At 37.6% G+C, this 16,495-nt stretch overlaps 1 protein-coding gene across 2 annotated transcripts in view; it reads left to right on the top strand.

Moving 5' to 3' along the window:
* The window catches only part of LOC126026168 (kalirin), a 549,871-nt gene that overhangs the window by 332,644 nt on the left and 200,732 nt on the right, over positions 1-16,495 (top strand). The gene's annotated exons all lie outside the window — the stretch shown is intronic.

Consider the following 16,495-nt stretch of genomic DNA (forward strand, 5'->3'; position numbering starts at 1 on the left):
CTTCCATCCTTCTTTTCTTCTTTTCCTCCCTCCTTTCTACAACACCCAGCAGTGCTCAGAGATTACTCCTGCACTTTGCATCAGGAATCACTCCTGGTGGGACTCAAGGATTAAATTTAAGTCAGCTGCATACAAGAAAAGTGTCTTGTATGCTGTACTATTACTCCAGCCCAAGAAATAGTTTCATTTCTGGCAAGTAAAGGACAGCCTTGCTGCAAGTGCCTTTTGATGAAATAATTCATTATTTCCCTTTCATGCTTTCCTTGTCTCTGTGAACTAGAATTAGATTGAAGGGATCATGGACATGTCTCTGGAGTCTGAGTGTCCTTCACAGCTGCTGTTGTAAGACCTGGTGCTTGGCACACTGATATAGAGGCCGGGTGAAAGGGCATATGTGTGCAGGCCATCCTCTCAGTGGTATGACACCCTTTGGGAGGGATTAGTCCCAGGAGTAAGTGGTCTTTCTAGCAAGTTTCTCCTTCCTGGGCTCTCCCCTTGTCCACTGTTGCCACTACCAGTTGTGTGGGGCAGTGATTGAGTCATCATAAGTGGCATTCCAGCCTCCGGAGACAGGCATGGTGTTGGCCCGTTCTGGAACCAAAGTAATCAGACACTTGCGCTGGCCATCCAGGTCTGTCCAGATAAATATATCATCCCATGCCCAGGAGAATCAATATAGGCATCAGTCTGACTGAGATAGAATGAGATTCCAGTCTTGAGGCACACAGAGGAGTCTTTGCTCCTTAAGCTCTCAAAGATTAGCCACAATATGAATTGCACTGCCCCCTTGGTGTGCTCTTTATCCTGTTGTTTTCATGGTCATTGATTTAAGATGTTCACTGAGAAGGTACAGAATGGCTCTGAGGAAAGAAAAGAAAGGATTCCTCAGCAGAAGAGACTAGAACCATCTGGAAAAGGAACTGTTCATATTTTTCTATGATCACCATGGCTTTCTACACTAGAGCTAACAAGAAAGTGTGATAAAATTTTACTTGTGGCTTTTCAGCATTGTTTTGTTTTTAAATAACTTTTTTTGTGTGTGTGGTTTTTGGGTCACACCCGGCAGTGCTCAGGGGTTATTCCTGGCTCCAGGCTCAGAAATCACTCCTGGCAGGCACAGGGGACCATATGGGAAGCCGGGATTCGAACCGATGACCTCCTGCATGAAAGGCAAACACCTCACCTCCATGCTATCTCTCCGGCCCCCTAAATAACATTTTTTTAAATTAACAGCTCATCCATTCTTCTCTACAGTATAAATTATATTGTTAGTAGTGAGCAAAAGTAAGCAGAAAATTGTGGATAAAATAGACCTTGGATTTTCCCTAAGAACTGAGTTGCATGATGGTTAATTTCATTATTTCTTTCAGGATATATATTCTGGAAACAAAACTTCACCAACCTTCTGTCATACTTCTTCTGTCTCTCGCTAAATATCTAACATTAGGATGAATATACAAAAGTGTGTAAAAACAAATGCCAACAAACCAAATAATGATTCTCACACTCTAAGTGGACACCCAACCCTTAGTGCCCACAGTTGACTGAGCTGTTGTGCAGGAGTTGGGGCATGATTCCTTTAAGAATAAGAGAGTAGGGCTTGAACTTCTGTCATTTGAATTCCTGCCAGGCTAGTTCTTAGGATCAGACTGTATAAGTTGTTTCTCTGCTCTGTTCTCAAAGTTTTAATTAACTAACCACACACACACACATAGATACTCATGTAATGCAAAGATGAAAGTGCTATAGAAAATTTGTATATTTAAAATTTTTACTTTGCATATTTCATCTGTTCTGCTATTTCCTTGAGAGTAAAATTTCTAGCTTCTTCTCCTTATATATATATATAGCTCTTACCTCTTTCTTATACAAAGCAGGGATTCTGTTTTGCTGGCTTGAACTAGGTTATCATTAGAGGACCCCATTGCTTCTGTGATTAAATACCATTTAACCACTCCTTCCTAACCAATTCAATAGTTGCTATTGAGTAGCTGGATGTAAAGAGGTCTCAGGTATTGTGATGGGTAGAAGATGCAGGGACTCAGGAATGCACCTGTCTTCATCAGTTATCTAGCACATTGGGACCTCAGCAGTGGGTTCAGCCTTGCAGTCATATTGCAAGATATTTACAATATGTAAGAATGGCTCAAGTCATATATTTGAAAATATAAAAGACATTTCTGCCAGAATGTATCAATGTGCAGGGCACTAGGATGCTCATGGATGTGTTATAGGCAGAGGGATGAGAAATCAGAGTTATTGCTGTGACTGAAGAGAGAATTTGTTGAGATTTGTAGTTCATATTTAAAACGCATAAACACATTTAGGTTCTGTTAACCCAAGTGGAAAGCTTTGAAGTGTGCACACCAGTTACTAGAGTAACACAGTGTCAAAAAAGAGTTTGGGTTCTGGAGTCTGATTGCCATTAATTAATCCTGCTTTGTTAAGTCTTGACTCTAAAAAAATGGACCATGGTCTATAAACAGATCAACAGGCTAAATACACACACAGTATATTTTGCATAGCAAACTTGGCATTTGGGAGGACCAGGTTCAGTTCCCAAAGCTGCTTGGTTCCCTGGAACCACTTTGGTGCACAGACAGGAGGAGATAGATTCCAAGCAGTATCCAATATGGCAACCAAAACAAAATTAATATAGGGACTAATTCTGTTCTGTTTATGACTGAAGCCCAAATACAATATGCTTGTAATCATGGTGCTTAAATATTTTATATTAAAAAAAATAAGGACTAATATATTTTCGTCAAATCGAATGAGCCACAAAAACAGGGCTTAGCATAGTGCCTGTCTAGTATCATTTCCACCATTGTGCCTGGGCTAGTAACCAATCATCTTCTTTGAGTAGTACTCGGGCGCCCCCTGGTGTTTATGCTCCTAGAAACCCCTAGGTTCCTTTTTATTCAGTGATAAAATCAGAGCTGTGAAGGACTTGGAAGAACATACAGTCTAGAGTTGAAAAATTACACCCACATATATAAATTAATTTGGCCATAATTAAAAAATAGCTAGTTACTGGTAGTTCCAGGATCATAACTAGGTCTCTGACTCCTAGTCCAGGTTTCTACAGAAAAGTCATACAAGAAAGAGTCCAGAGAAAAGAAAATTACCAGAGGAGAAATAGGAAGCACACAGACACACTTGCATAGAGTTGGAGAGACATACAGATACATAAATCTTGAAACAGAGTGTTAATCATGAGGGAGGAGAAAAGAAGTTTTTTTATTGTTTTGTTTGAGGGAGCACACATGGCAGTGCTCAGAGCAAGTTATTTCTAGCTCTGTGCTTAGAGGGCATATGTGATTCCAGAGATTAGCCACATGCATACACATACCTTAGTGTGCTGTCTCTTGGGTCCAATGACAGAGATTTAAATACACAAAATATAAAAATATATTTCTTAACTCATATATAAATATATATAAAAGGACAATAAGGAGCAATAAAATAAGAGAAATATATATGGACAATAGGTGGAAGGCTATAAGAGTTAACCTCTATCTGTCTAACTTCTTACCTCAGTGGCATTTCAAGGAGTAACCTTTGCCCAAATTAAAATATTTTGCTTTTCAGGTGCCAGAGCTAAAAAAATCCAATAGATATAAACCAAAGATAGGCCATGTCAAAGATTCTGTTTAAGCATCTGAAGCCAGAATTGGTCTGATGCATCATCTCTGGAATAGCCCTCCATTGAAGGGCTACTGTTTTCCTCTCTGTTTTATATTTGCTGCCAGATTTCTAAACAGTTTTGTTTTCATTTTACAGTGGCTGAGTGCCCAGAAACCACCAAGAGAAGACTATTTCATCTATTCTCCACCTTTTTTGTGTCTATCCCTCTGACTAACTTCACTTAGTATGATACTCCATATGTCACTTAACAGAAAGTTACATGATTTCATCTTTTTTATGACCACATAGTATTTCATTGTATATGTATATGTACAACACACACACACACACACACACATATATATATATATATATATATATATGTACTATACATATCTTTACCTAGTCTTTACCCAGTCATCTTTATTCATTCATTTGTTCTTGGGCATCTCTCTTTTCTTGTTTGTTCTTTAAATACTAGGAGACAGGCACTGGGTTGCATCTTACTAGAAACTAGTCTGGGTTAAGTAAATGCCCCAAGGCACAAAGCTAATGAAAGAATGAGGCTCAAATCTGACTATCTACCTCTTAGCCTTCTGCCTTTAATGCCCCAGGTACCATGTTAAGTAATAGAAATTCAAAGAAACAATTCTGGTCTGTGATGGTTTTTTATATGATACATATTGAGATTTAGATCAACAAAGGACCACAGAAGGAACAATAATCCTAATAGAAAGTCCAATGTCATGTATGTAATCAAGGTGTTTAAATAAAATAAAAAAGAAAGTCCAATGTGCAGAAGGCCAATTGTCTGTTTATCTATCTATCATCTATTTATCTATTATCTATCTATCTATCTATCTATCTATCTATCTATCTATCTATCTATCTATCTATCTTCTCTTTAGCATTCAAGCAAAAAAAATTGCATAATGCATTTTACAAAACATATCCCAATTTTTCAAAGCATAGAACTGTAATTTAGTGCTGGAATGCCATTGCCCAAAGGCTAAGATTTTCCCAAGAGACTTGTCATGATCGCATATTAACTCACTATTAACTATTATCTCAGTATTAAACGAGATTCACCTTCAAATTGCTACAAGTAATACCCAAATTTATACTCAAACACAAACACGCTTTCCATCTGTTCCATCACTAGAAAACAAAAATCTCTTTGTGTTTGCTTGTTTGTTTGTTTGTTATTTTAGGCTCACATTCAGTGGTATTCCAGGCTTACTTCTGGTTCTATTCTCAGGGATCACTCCTAGTGGGGCTTAGGCCATCACATTTGATACAAGCATTCTATTTGCTATCTTTCTGCCTCCTACGGTTCTTTTTATTTTTTTTTCCTCATCAGACTTATGTAAATATTCAAGAGTGGAATGACTGAATTATATGATAGTTTTACTTTTTAGTTTTATAAATCAACTTTTAATTAACTCTCCATGAAATGTAATTACGAAATTCATGACTGAATTCTAGTCATAGAGAGTCCAACACCCATACCTTCACCAGTACACATTTCCCACCACCAATGTCCATTTCCCTTCTGCCCTCCTTGCTACCCTCTCCATTGTCTGGCTATGTGGTAAACATTTCTCTCTTTTTCCCACTCCCTCAGTTTTCCTTTGTTTTCCCTTTAGACACTGTAGTTTAAAATATTATTACTTTACCTCCTTTTAGCACCCTGTTCTCCTTCCCCCACCCAAGCACTCTCTTCTTGTTCATAGTAATCCTTTCCACCTGTCATCATCATGTGGTATCTTCTCTGCCCTAACTGAACTCCCCCGATATTTGTAGAAAAACTTTTACCATAGACCAGATTCCTGGACATTGTCTTTTATGTCTTTGTCTTTCGATAGTAATGCCATACCATTTTTTTTTTATTTTTTCAATATCCCTTATAAGAGTTGAATCATTCTGTCTATCCCTCTGACTTACTTCGCGCAGCATAGTACTCTTCTTATCCATCCATGTATAAGCATATTTCATGACCTCATTTTCCCTAACAGCTGCATAGTATTTTATTTTATAGATATACTATAATTTTTAATCCAATCATCTATTCTCAGATATTTAGGTTGTTTCCAGGTTCTTGAGGCTGCAGTGAAGATAGGGGTGCAGATGCCTTTTCTGCATTGTGTTTTGAGGTCTCTAGAGTATATCCTCAGGAGTTGTATTGCTGGGTTGAATGGAAGCTCAATTTCTAGTTATTTTTAGGAATGTACATATTTATTTTTCAAAAAGAATGGACCTATCTACATTCCAACCAGGAGTGAATGAGAATCTCTATCTCTTTGCACCAGCACTGATTGTTCTTATTCTTTTTGGTGTGTGCCAGTCTTTGTGATGTGAGATGATATCTTATTGTTTTGATTTATATCTTCCTGATCATTAATGATGTGGAGCATTTATTTCATATGACTTTTGGATATCTGTATTTATTCTTTTTTTATTTTTTAAACTTGACTGATTAATTGGTTGTTGGGCCACACCCAGAGATACTCAGGGTTTACTCCTGGATCTGCACTCAGAAATCGCCCTTGGCAGACTGGGTGCCCATATGGGGTGTCTGGAATCGAACTGGGTTCCTTTTGGGTTGACAGCATGCAAGGCAAATGACCTAACGCAGTGCTATCTCTCCGGTCCCTATTCTATTTTTTAATTCAATTTATTTTATTTAAAGAGCATGTTATTACATAGTTGACATAACTGATCATAATACATTGTTTTTAGGTAAATAGATTAAATTATTTTCAAGAAAACAGAAAAAAATAGTGTAGAACTAGCAAGTTTGTGAAAATCATGATATCTCCAATAAAGACATCAAGTCATTGTCAAAGGTTTAGTAAGCTCTTGTTGCTAGTTGACCATTCTGTTACTTCATTTATTTCTGAAAATTAGGCGGCTTCAGAGAAACATTGGCATTTAAATTGTTGTGTTTCTTTTGAGACGACAATATTAAACAAAAATGGAATTGGCATGCAGCCATGGATCACAGTCCAGGAATTCCAAGCATTATTGCTGATATGACAAGCTTTAGTGGTTTTTTTTTTTCCTGCCAAGACTTCTGGGAGTATGAGAAAGTGAGGAATGCCCACAATCACTTCAAAAAAGTCCTAGTGGTATCAGCCCAAATACCAGCATACCTAGAAGTTGGTATCTGCAGAGGAGTGGTGGTGAAGCAAGTCTGTTGGTGAAGAGATGATTTGGGGTGATGGGCACAGCAGGTATGGCTTCAGCAAGGTGGGGAATTAACCTGCTCTTTCCTCTTTACTGTATCCCACAAATTATGTTAGTTTACATCCTTATTCTTATTTGTTTACAAAAATATTTTGATTTCCTCTTTGATTTCCTCTCTGACCTACCAGTTGTTCAGTAATGAGATGTTTAATTTCCAGATGTTAAAGCTTTATCTTCATTTCTATTTGTAATTCACTTCTATTTTCAGTGCATCATGTTCTGAGAAGATAGTTGATACAATTTCTATCCTCCTGACTATGGAGGTATGTTTTGTGACCCAGCATGTGGTCTATCTTGGACAATGTCCTAGGTACACTGGAGAAGAATATGTATTTGGCTTTTGGATGATAAGAAGCACTCTCTCTTTCTCTCTTTGTCTGTCTACACACACACACACACACACACACACACACACAAACTCCCTTTCTTCCACTTTTTACTTTAAAGCCAGTATATCCTTGTTGAGTTTTAGCCTGGTAGATCAAGATGTAATAGAGTATTGTTGAAGTCTCCAGCTACTGTTGTATTGTTATTGATGTCTTTTGAGATGTCTATTAGCAGTTATTTTTAAGTATTTATAAAGTTAGTTATAAGTATTTATAAGTTAGTTATAAGTATTGTGCTGGACCCTCATTAGGTACATACATATTTAGGAATTTAATTTCTTTCAGATGAACATATCCCTTGATTATTAAGAAATAATCCAAGGAGCCAGAGCAGTGGGTGCAAGCAGTAGGGTGTTTGACTTGCATGTACTGACTGCGATTCTCCTGGCATCCCATATGGTCCCCCAACCCAGGAGTGAGTGCATAGCCAGAAGTAATCCCTAAGCATTACTGAGTCTGTCCCCAAAAAACACCAAAAAAAATAAAAGAAATGATCCTCTCTCTCTCTTAAAATATTTAAGCCAGAAATTTGTGTTGACTGATATTAATTATTATGGCCACCCCAGACTTTTTAAGGGAGCTGTTTGCTTGAATTATTGTCTTCCAATTTTCAACTTTGTGTCTGTATATGTGCTATTCAGATGTGTTTCTTGCAGGCAGTAGAATGTTGAATTCAGTTTTCTAATGCATTTTTTCATTCATTATCTCTTAATTTGTTTGGTCCATTGACATTGAGATGTTGTTTCCTTGGAACTATGTGACATAATTTGGTAGAAGTTTGTTATATTTATCTCTCCTTAAAGTACTCCCTTTAGTTTTTCTTTTAATGTTGTGTTTGAGTCTATAAAGTTCTTGAGCTGTTGTTTAACCATAAATTAGTGAATTGTTCCTTCAAACCTGAATGAAAGTCTTTCTGGGTAAAGTATTCTTGATGAGCATTTATATGGTTATTTTTTTTCCCACTATTTCACATTGTTTTCAAACCTGGAGAGTTGCTTGTGATAAATCTGCTGTAAACCTTAAGGATCTTCTTTGTATGTAATTTTCTTTTTTTAACCTTGATGCTTTCAGTGTTCTATAGATCTACGATTTTCATATTGTGACTAGGATGTGCATTGCAGTTTTTCTTTGGGTCTCTTTTAGCTGTACTCTTCAGCCATTCAGGATGTTTGTGTATGTACTCTAGCTCTTGGAACTTCTTAGCAATGATGTGTTTTAAAATGGTTTTATTTCATTACAGGGGTTTTCTTTCTTAGTCTCTGGGACCCCCCATGATTCTAATGTTTCTGTTGAATTTTTCTCAGAGATCTGTTGTCTGTTCATTTATTTTGACTATGTTTTTCATCTCATGTTCATTTACTGTGATTCTTTTTTCTATCTTCTATTGTTGTTTGTAGATTTTCTGCATGTCATCTTCAAGCTGACTTAGCCCTCAGCCGTTAATTCTGTACATTGGAAGGATGAAGCCTTCCAATAAATTTTTAATTTCAGTAACGACATTTCTGTTTGTATTTTTCTTATTTCTGCTTTCATGTTATCCTGTGTTTTATTGGCAATAACTTCCATTTTAAGCTCCTTGAATATTTTAAGCATATCCACTCTAAACTCAATTTTAGAGAAGTTATATAGGGGATTGGTACTACTTGGGTCTTCAGCATTGCAGTCTTTACTTACCAGGAATGGTAGGGTTTTGTGCTGCTGTACTATGGTTCTTTTTGTAGTCTCCAGATACTTCTCCTTGTCACTGTCTATTCCTCACTCCCAGAGAGGTCTTAAGGGAGTTTATGTGGCTTAGAGATTATTTTACAGCCATGGAAGAGGTTGACTGCTTAGGAGGTCATAGCCCTGGGCATTCTCTCATGCAGTGAGCAGCTTCTGGATTACTGGAGAAGACATAACAAGACTTTCTTTTGTTCCCATTACCATTAAGGCCTTAATTTTTGTCTACTTCTATGTTTCTGAAAGGAAACTCTTCTTACTGAAGAATGATCTTTCATTCTTCCCCTTCCAAGAAAGGACTTGTGTGCCTGGTAAGCAGGAGAGAAAACTGATGTGGAGCTGGAGAGCCAATGACAGAGAGTCTGTTCCTTGAATTTTTATTCACAATGACTTTAAAGGACTCCAATATTCCCAATTCTTTCATTATTATCTCTATTAACAAGTGACAAGACATAGCCAATGACAAATGTTTTCTAATGATCTCAACATGCCATTTCTAAAGAATTGAATACCAGATTAAAGGATAAAAAAACTCTACTTGACAGCTAATTGAGAGTGAGTGGAAGGTTTTAAACAGAGGAAAATTAGAGGTAGTTTGGTGCTAGTGGGGTGTTGAGATGTAATGGAAAGACCCTAGAAACCAAAGTCATATAACATAAATGAGTGAGATGAGTCATAGTTCTGACAGTATTACAGGGAAAATAATCACTAGAAATTGCTATTTTCTTTTAGAAAATAAGAAAATAGAAATACAGATGATCTGCCTGACCATCCAATCTTATCAGAATCTAGGGGTGAACTGGTGTCTTCTTTTTAAAAAATAAAAAGATGATTCTTAAACATTATATAATTTGAGAACCTTTAACTTAAGAGATTCAAGCATTAGGAGTGAATAGTACAGGAGATTCTCAAAAACAAACAAACAAAAAATCCCCCCAATGTTCTTATTCTATTTTTTTTTCAGTTATAATGTTGGGTGTGGGATGGGACAGGAATCTCAGATAGTTTTCATAAAAGGAAGGGAAAGCAAGTTTCATAGTTTCAATTTAAGTTGTAGTTTTCTAGAACCTTAATTGATGACTTTTGATATGATGGAAGTATAAGCAAATTGATTAAGATAGTAAGTGAATGGAAGTAAGGTGTTTGATTTTCATGCAGAAGGTCATTGGTTCGAATGCCGGCATCCCATATGGTCCCCTGAGCCTCCCAGGAGCGATTTCTGAGTGTAGAGCCAGGAGTAACTCCTGAACGCTGCCGGGTGTGACCCAAAAACCAAAAAATATATAGATATAGATATAGATATTAAGTGAAAAAAATTTTAAGGGAGGTACCAAAAAAAAGATGAGTTCCAGTCACCCCATGTAGAGAAGGAACAGTTGTGGCAGGCTAGAGATGAAGGGGCACAGGAGAAGGCAGAAGAACTTTGGGTTCTTATGGTTCTTTTTCTCTTCATCCTCCTTCTTCAGTGCTTAGGTATCACTCATGCTGGGACTCTAAAGCCATATGTAGAGCCTGGGAATTAAACCATTGACCATATGCAAGGCAAATACCTTAACCCCTGTGATCCATCCCTCTTGTGCTCTTTCAACAGGCTTCCACCCAGTATTGATTGGTCAGGCATAAGCACACAGTTTTCAGGGGAGAATTGATCTTTGTACCTACTAATGAATTTCAGCTGTGCTCTCTCAACCAAAATGTAGTTATATCCACCATGTAAGACATTTATTTTGATCTTACTGGTTCCAAAGAAGGGGAAAAAAATGAGTTGATGGCAACTGTGTAATTCAGGTGATTCTTTCCCATCTTTTCCTATCCCATATGCATCCCAGTGGTATTGACAGTATAGAATTCCCCTTAAGAACTAGTACATATAAGAACTAGTACATAGGACTGTATGTGGGGATGAAAAAAATGATTTTATGGACCTTTTTGGGTGCTCTTAAACATATCTGTATTTGAACCTTTAACAGAACAAAATATTTTATATACACCCAACAGTGTGTAAACAATTCTTTACTGGCTCAGAACACTGACTTTCTAATAGGAAGGCTTGAAAGCTGGGGGATGGAATCTAAGGGGGAGAATTATTCTTTACTTTACTTAAAACAACATAATGTGTACCTCACTTATTTTACTATGGTTCAAATCAATGGCATTAACTTAATCACCTATTTTAAATAAGATCAACAGGAGCCAAATGAGAGAGTCAGAGAATTAAGATTATGATTCCACATCTGTTTGTAAAATATCTTCATTTCCATAATGATCCTAGCCCTTTATCTCACAGGAAAGTCTCAAAACAGATAGGTTCATTAACTCATTTAATCATCAAGTGCTCTTTAAGAACACAGCAGGGATCCAAACAAAGCCTCCACCCACAGGGTGCTTACATTTGGGCAGTTAAAAAAAAAACACCCCCTTGAACAAGCACATAATAAGTCAGTAACAGCCAGTGATGTGCAAGCAGAGAACTGATAAATAAGTCCTGGAAGTATTTTTAAAAAAGGTTGAAGGCTATGAGATGGATCATACATTTCTTGAGTTAGAATGAATAGGGTTCATTCATAAATATAATATAAACAACCAGAGTGGCTAGTATATAGAGTGCAGAAAATAAAGGGTAACACGCAAGAGGAAATAGGCTGGAACAAATTAACTCCATGTTAGAAACTATGGAAACAATTTTTTTTTTCTTAATTGAATCGCCATGAGATAGGCAGTTACAAAGTTGATAGTTGTTTTAGTCCTAAAATGTTCCAGCACCCATCCTTTTACCAGTGCACAATTTCTATCACCAATGTTCCCATTTTCCCTCCTCACCCTGCCCCCAGTCTGCCACTATGTCAGACATTTTTATTCTCTCTTTTATTTCCCCTTAATTTGGTAATTCTAAGTGTGATAAGAAGCAAGTTATAGAATTTCAACAACGGAAACTACGGAAATGCCATAATTTTATTTATCTCTGGTACTGTGTTATTAGGGATATCAGAGTACAAGTAGGAAAACCACTTAAAGAGCCATTGTGGTTGAATGAGGACTGATAGTGGTTTGGATAAATGTGGTTCAGGAACAAAAACTGTACATTTGTTACCGTATTTTCCGGTGTATAAGATGACTTTTGAAACAAACAAAAAAAAAAGTCAACCGAAAAATCGGGGGGTCGTCTTATATGCCGAGTATATCCTGAAAAATGTTTCAATATGCCGCTAAATGAAAATTGTCTGAATATTGTCACAAAACGAATTTTCCAACTCGATCCTGCACCAATCACTGCAAGGCTACTCGGACCGCCTCTCTAATTCAGCCAATCCAAGCAGCTTTTTATGCATGCAAATTAGACAATGTTCTGGACCCGAATCTACACTGTCAAAAGCCTGCTCAGATTGGCCAGAGTCAGAGAGGAAGTCTATGACAGTAGAACCTTTGAACCTTTGCATGTTGTGATTGGTTCACTGTGGTACATACAGTTGCAGCACAGGAACATTCTGTCTGATACAGCGAATATAGGCCTAAACCTATGTTTTAACTGCAAAATTAGGGGGCCGTCTTATATGCCGGAAAATACGGTAAATAGAGCCAGGGATAAATAGGTAAATAAGGCAAAGGGCTAGAGCAGGGGTCTCAAAGTCGCAGCCCACGTGCCATTTGTGGCCCTCTGTACAACATTTTGTGGCCCGCGGCCGGCCTTCAAATATCGCAGTATTTGTGATTATTCGCTTACCAAATAATCGCAATAAAAATTGCATTAGTAAGAAAAAAATCACATTAAACATTTGCATACCCCAGCAGTTTCGTTGGGGGTATGCAAATGTTTAATGCGATTTTTTGCGATTTTTTCTTACTAATGTGATATTTTATTGCGAATATTCAGTAAGCGAAATCCCTTATGCTGCTCTGCCTCACCCTGACTTTCCCTCCTGCGGCTCCCAGGTAAATTGAGTTTGAGACCCCTGGGCTAGAGCATATGAAGAATATGTAAGACTTCAAATTCAATCCCTGTCACCATATTCTCTCACCTCCTTCAACCCCACCACAGACACATACATACATACACACGAGGTATGACCATAATCACTTCATTTTTACTGGGCCTGAGCAGCTTCACATTGTTGAGCCTAAGCCTCATAAAGTCATACCTGTACCAGCAGGCCAAGTATCACAAGTCTTAGAGAGTCTGAGTACATCTGGGAAGACTCTTTCAACCCCTGAAAAGAAAGAGTATATTTAAATAATGCTATGGTTGATGGCTAAGCACTTGAATAAATTGTGCCTTTTGCTCAGACAGGAAAGACTAGGAGATAAGGAACTGGAGTAAAGAGGAATCAGAAAATCTGGTTTAGGTGGTTTAACTTGACAGTGCTTCTCAATTATTTTCTGTTATGCTCCCCTAGGAAGAAGAAGAAAACATTTTTCATGCCCCCCCCCCCAGTGTGACTGTAAATAGTATCTTTATAAAAAAAGAACTTTAACCTGCAAAACAAAAATATACAAAATAATTTGAGCTGATTTTTTAAATCAGAAGTGATGTCTGGATTCATGGCTACAATGAGCACGTTTTGCAATGCATAGCTCTTCGAAGCGGGGTTTGAAGTGGGACACAGCAACTCTCAGCTCCAGAGACATACAGAGACATAAACATGGGGCTTAGCTTGTTATGACAGTGTTTGCCCAGGTCAAACGCGCCCTCCTTTGCTGAGCCTCGTGCCACCCTGGGGGGCACGCCCATCTATTTGAGAAACACTGAGTTAAGATGACCATTGCACGCCAAATTGCAGGGGAAGATGAAATAGTTGAGCTTGAGAGTCTCATCTCAAGAGAAAAATTAGGGTTGCAACTGTAAATATGGAAACTATAACTACATAAATGATATTTAAGGCCATGGAATTGAGTGAGATCATCAGTGGGAGAGATAAGGCCCCAAACAGCCTCTGAACATTCCAAAATTTAGAGAATGAAAGACTAGGAGGATTCAGAAAACAAGAGTGCAGTGATGATCAGTCAATAGAGGAGTACTCAGTGAGGATAGCATCCAGTAAGTCAGAGAAGTGTTTCCAGGTGAGGGAAGGCTGTTAAATAGGCATCTCTGGAACATGGGGAGGAAGGGCAAGGCCATAGAAGGCCCAAACATTCCAAATCTGAGTGGCAAAGGATTTAGTATGATTTTGTATCGAGGGGAAGCCAGCACCAGAATTTCTAGAGGAAGGATGGCCCAGAGAAGAGGGAGAAGGGAGTTCCTGCCAGGTCTACCTAATGTAGACTGTGTAATCCCAAACAAAATGAATCAGTGGAGGAGGAGTTCATTTTACATACAGAGATTAACAGATTACCAAGGCCATCCTGCAGGACAGGGGGATTTTCATGTGAGTAAGAATGGCAGCTCTGCAGGACAATGGAAGTGCAAACAAGCTGATAAGGTGTCCATACAGAAATCAGAATAGATTTGATAGAGGCAGCACTAGATTGAGGGTAAATTTGAACTGCAATGTCATCAAAAGTGACCCATCAACTGACCCTACAGAGCATTTTAAAGACGGGGGGTCACTATTTGTGCTGCCCAAGGTTGGGGAGTGAACTGGGCCCCTATGTACTGCCATTCAATATGAGGGTACATTAGCCTAGTCTTGACAGAATCTCATCTTCAGCCAGGATGGTAAGTAAAATGAAAGCACTAAAGACAGTGCTGTTTAGCTGGTGGAGCTGGTGGCACTTGAAGTACAGCGGCAAAATGTTCTTTTTTTGGCATATTGTTACCTCTGCCACCTAACTAATTTCAAATTAGTTATTAATTACAAAGGAAACAAGTAACTTTCAAAGTTATTTGTTATCTGGAAGACACCACTTTATTCAAGTGGCCAAAGTGAACCAACCTTAAGGGGCAAGTTGAAATTGTATCCAACTTGATAGAACACAGTGGAAAGAATGGGAATCACTTCTGTAATCTATCTGATTGGAAACATCAGAAATCACCAGACCACGTCAAATTGAGGAGCATTTTCTCAATTCACAGGTCTCTCTCTACCTGTAAAATGAGTGTAACAAAGGCAAGCTTTGTTAAACAAAGGCATACAAAGGAAACCCTAGGGTCTATTCAGGTTAAAGGGACAGCTGAGCAGCATTATACTTTTGAAAGATGATTATTTTTAAAATAAATTTAAATTTAATTATAAATACCATGATTTATGGAGTTATTGATGATTGAGTTTTAGGCATATCATATTCAACATTGATCTTACCATCAGCGTCAGTTTCCATCTACCAATGTTCCCATACTAGTTTGTATTTCCCTAAGCCCCTGTCACTTTGACACGCACATTACAAAGTGTGGTGGTTGGAGCTTAGATCTCATGTTTTCAGTGTTTTTGAGTCTGTGTTTTTTATTATAGAGATACCTCTCTCCCCATCACCAGTTTAACTGAAGCCCTGATCCCTGTTTCTCCATTACTTCCCCTTCTCATTTTCTTCCTTTACCACTTGATTTCTTTCCTTCTCTGTCCTTTTTCCTAAACTCTGGGGTCAATGGTGATCTAGTCATACCCCTTTACTACATTACATTTCCTCATTCAGTGATTCTTTATATCAAAGATAAGTGAGATCATTCTGTGTTTGTCTTTATTCTTCTGGATTACTTCACTCAGTGCGATCTTCCAGTTCCAATGATTTTTTTGTCATTCCTTGCAGCTGCATACTATTCTATTATACTTATATACTTCATATTCCATTCGATTGAGATCAGACACCTAGGTTGATTCCATAGCTTAGCTATTATACTAAGTGTACCAATAAGTAATGATGTGAATATCCTCTTCTGAATAAATATCTTTATGTCCTGAGTGTAGATGCTACAAAGTGTAGTTGCTGTGTCATAACACAACTCAATTCTAAATTTATTGGGGGATTCTCCATACTATTTTCCACAGGGATCGAGCCAGACAACATCCCCACCAGTAGTGCATGAATGTTTCCTTTTTTACCACACCCTTACAAGCAGATTGTTCCTACTATTTTGATATATGTCACTCATACTTGTTTGAGATGACATCTCATTGTCATATTGATTTTTATTTTCCTAAATGATAAGTGATGCCAAGCACTTTTTCATGTGCCTATTGGCTATCCTTCTATATTCTTCCGAGAAGTGCCTGTTCATTTCCTCTCCACATTTTTGAAAAAAAAATTGATGGATCATTATACTTTATATATCCTGGATATCAACCTGATGTGTTGAATAAGAACATTTTTCTCATTTATTCATTTTTTAGTTTTAGCCCAGGTTTCTTTTGCCATGCAGAAATTCTTTAATTTGATGTAGTTAGTTCCATTGTTTGTTTTTGATATTGTTACCTTTGCCAATACCTTTGAGATCTAAATCTTGGAGCATGGGGTCTATATTTTCCTGAGTGTATTTTATAATTTCTGGTTGGATTTCATAGTCTTGATCCACTTTAATTGACTTTTGTATAGGGTGTTAAATATGGATCCAGCTTTAATTTCTTGCACATAGTTATCCCAGTTTTCTC

Source organism: Suncus etruscus, chromosome 13 (genome assembly GCF_024139225.1).
Source record: "Suncus etruscus isolate mSunEtr1 chromosome 13, mSunEtr1.pri.cur, whole genome shotgun sequence".
NCBI lineage: Eukaryota > Metazoa > Chordata > Mammalia > Eulipotyphla > Soricidae > Suncus > Suncus etruscus.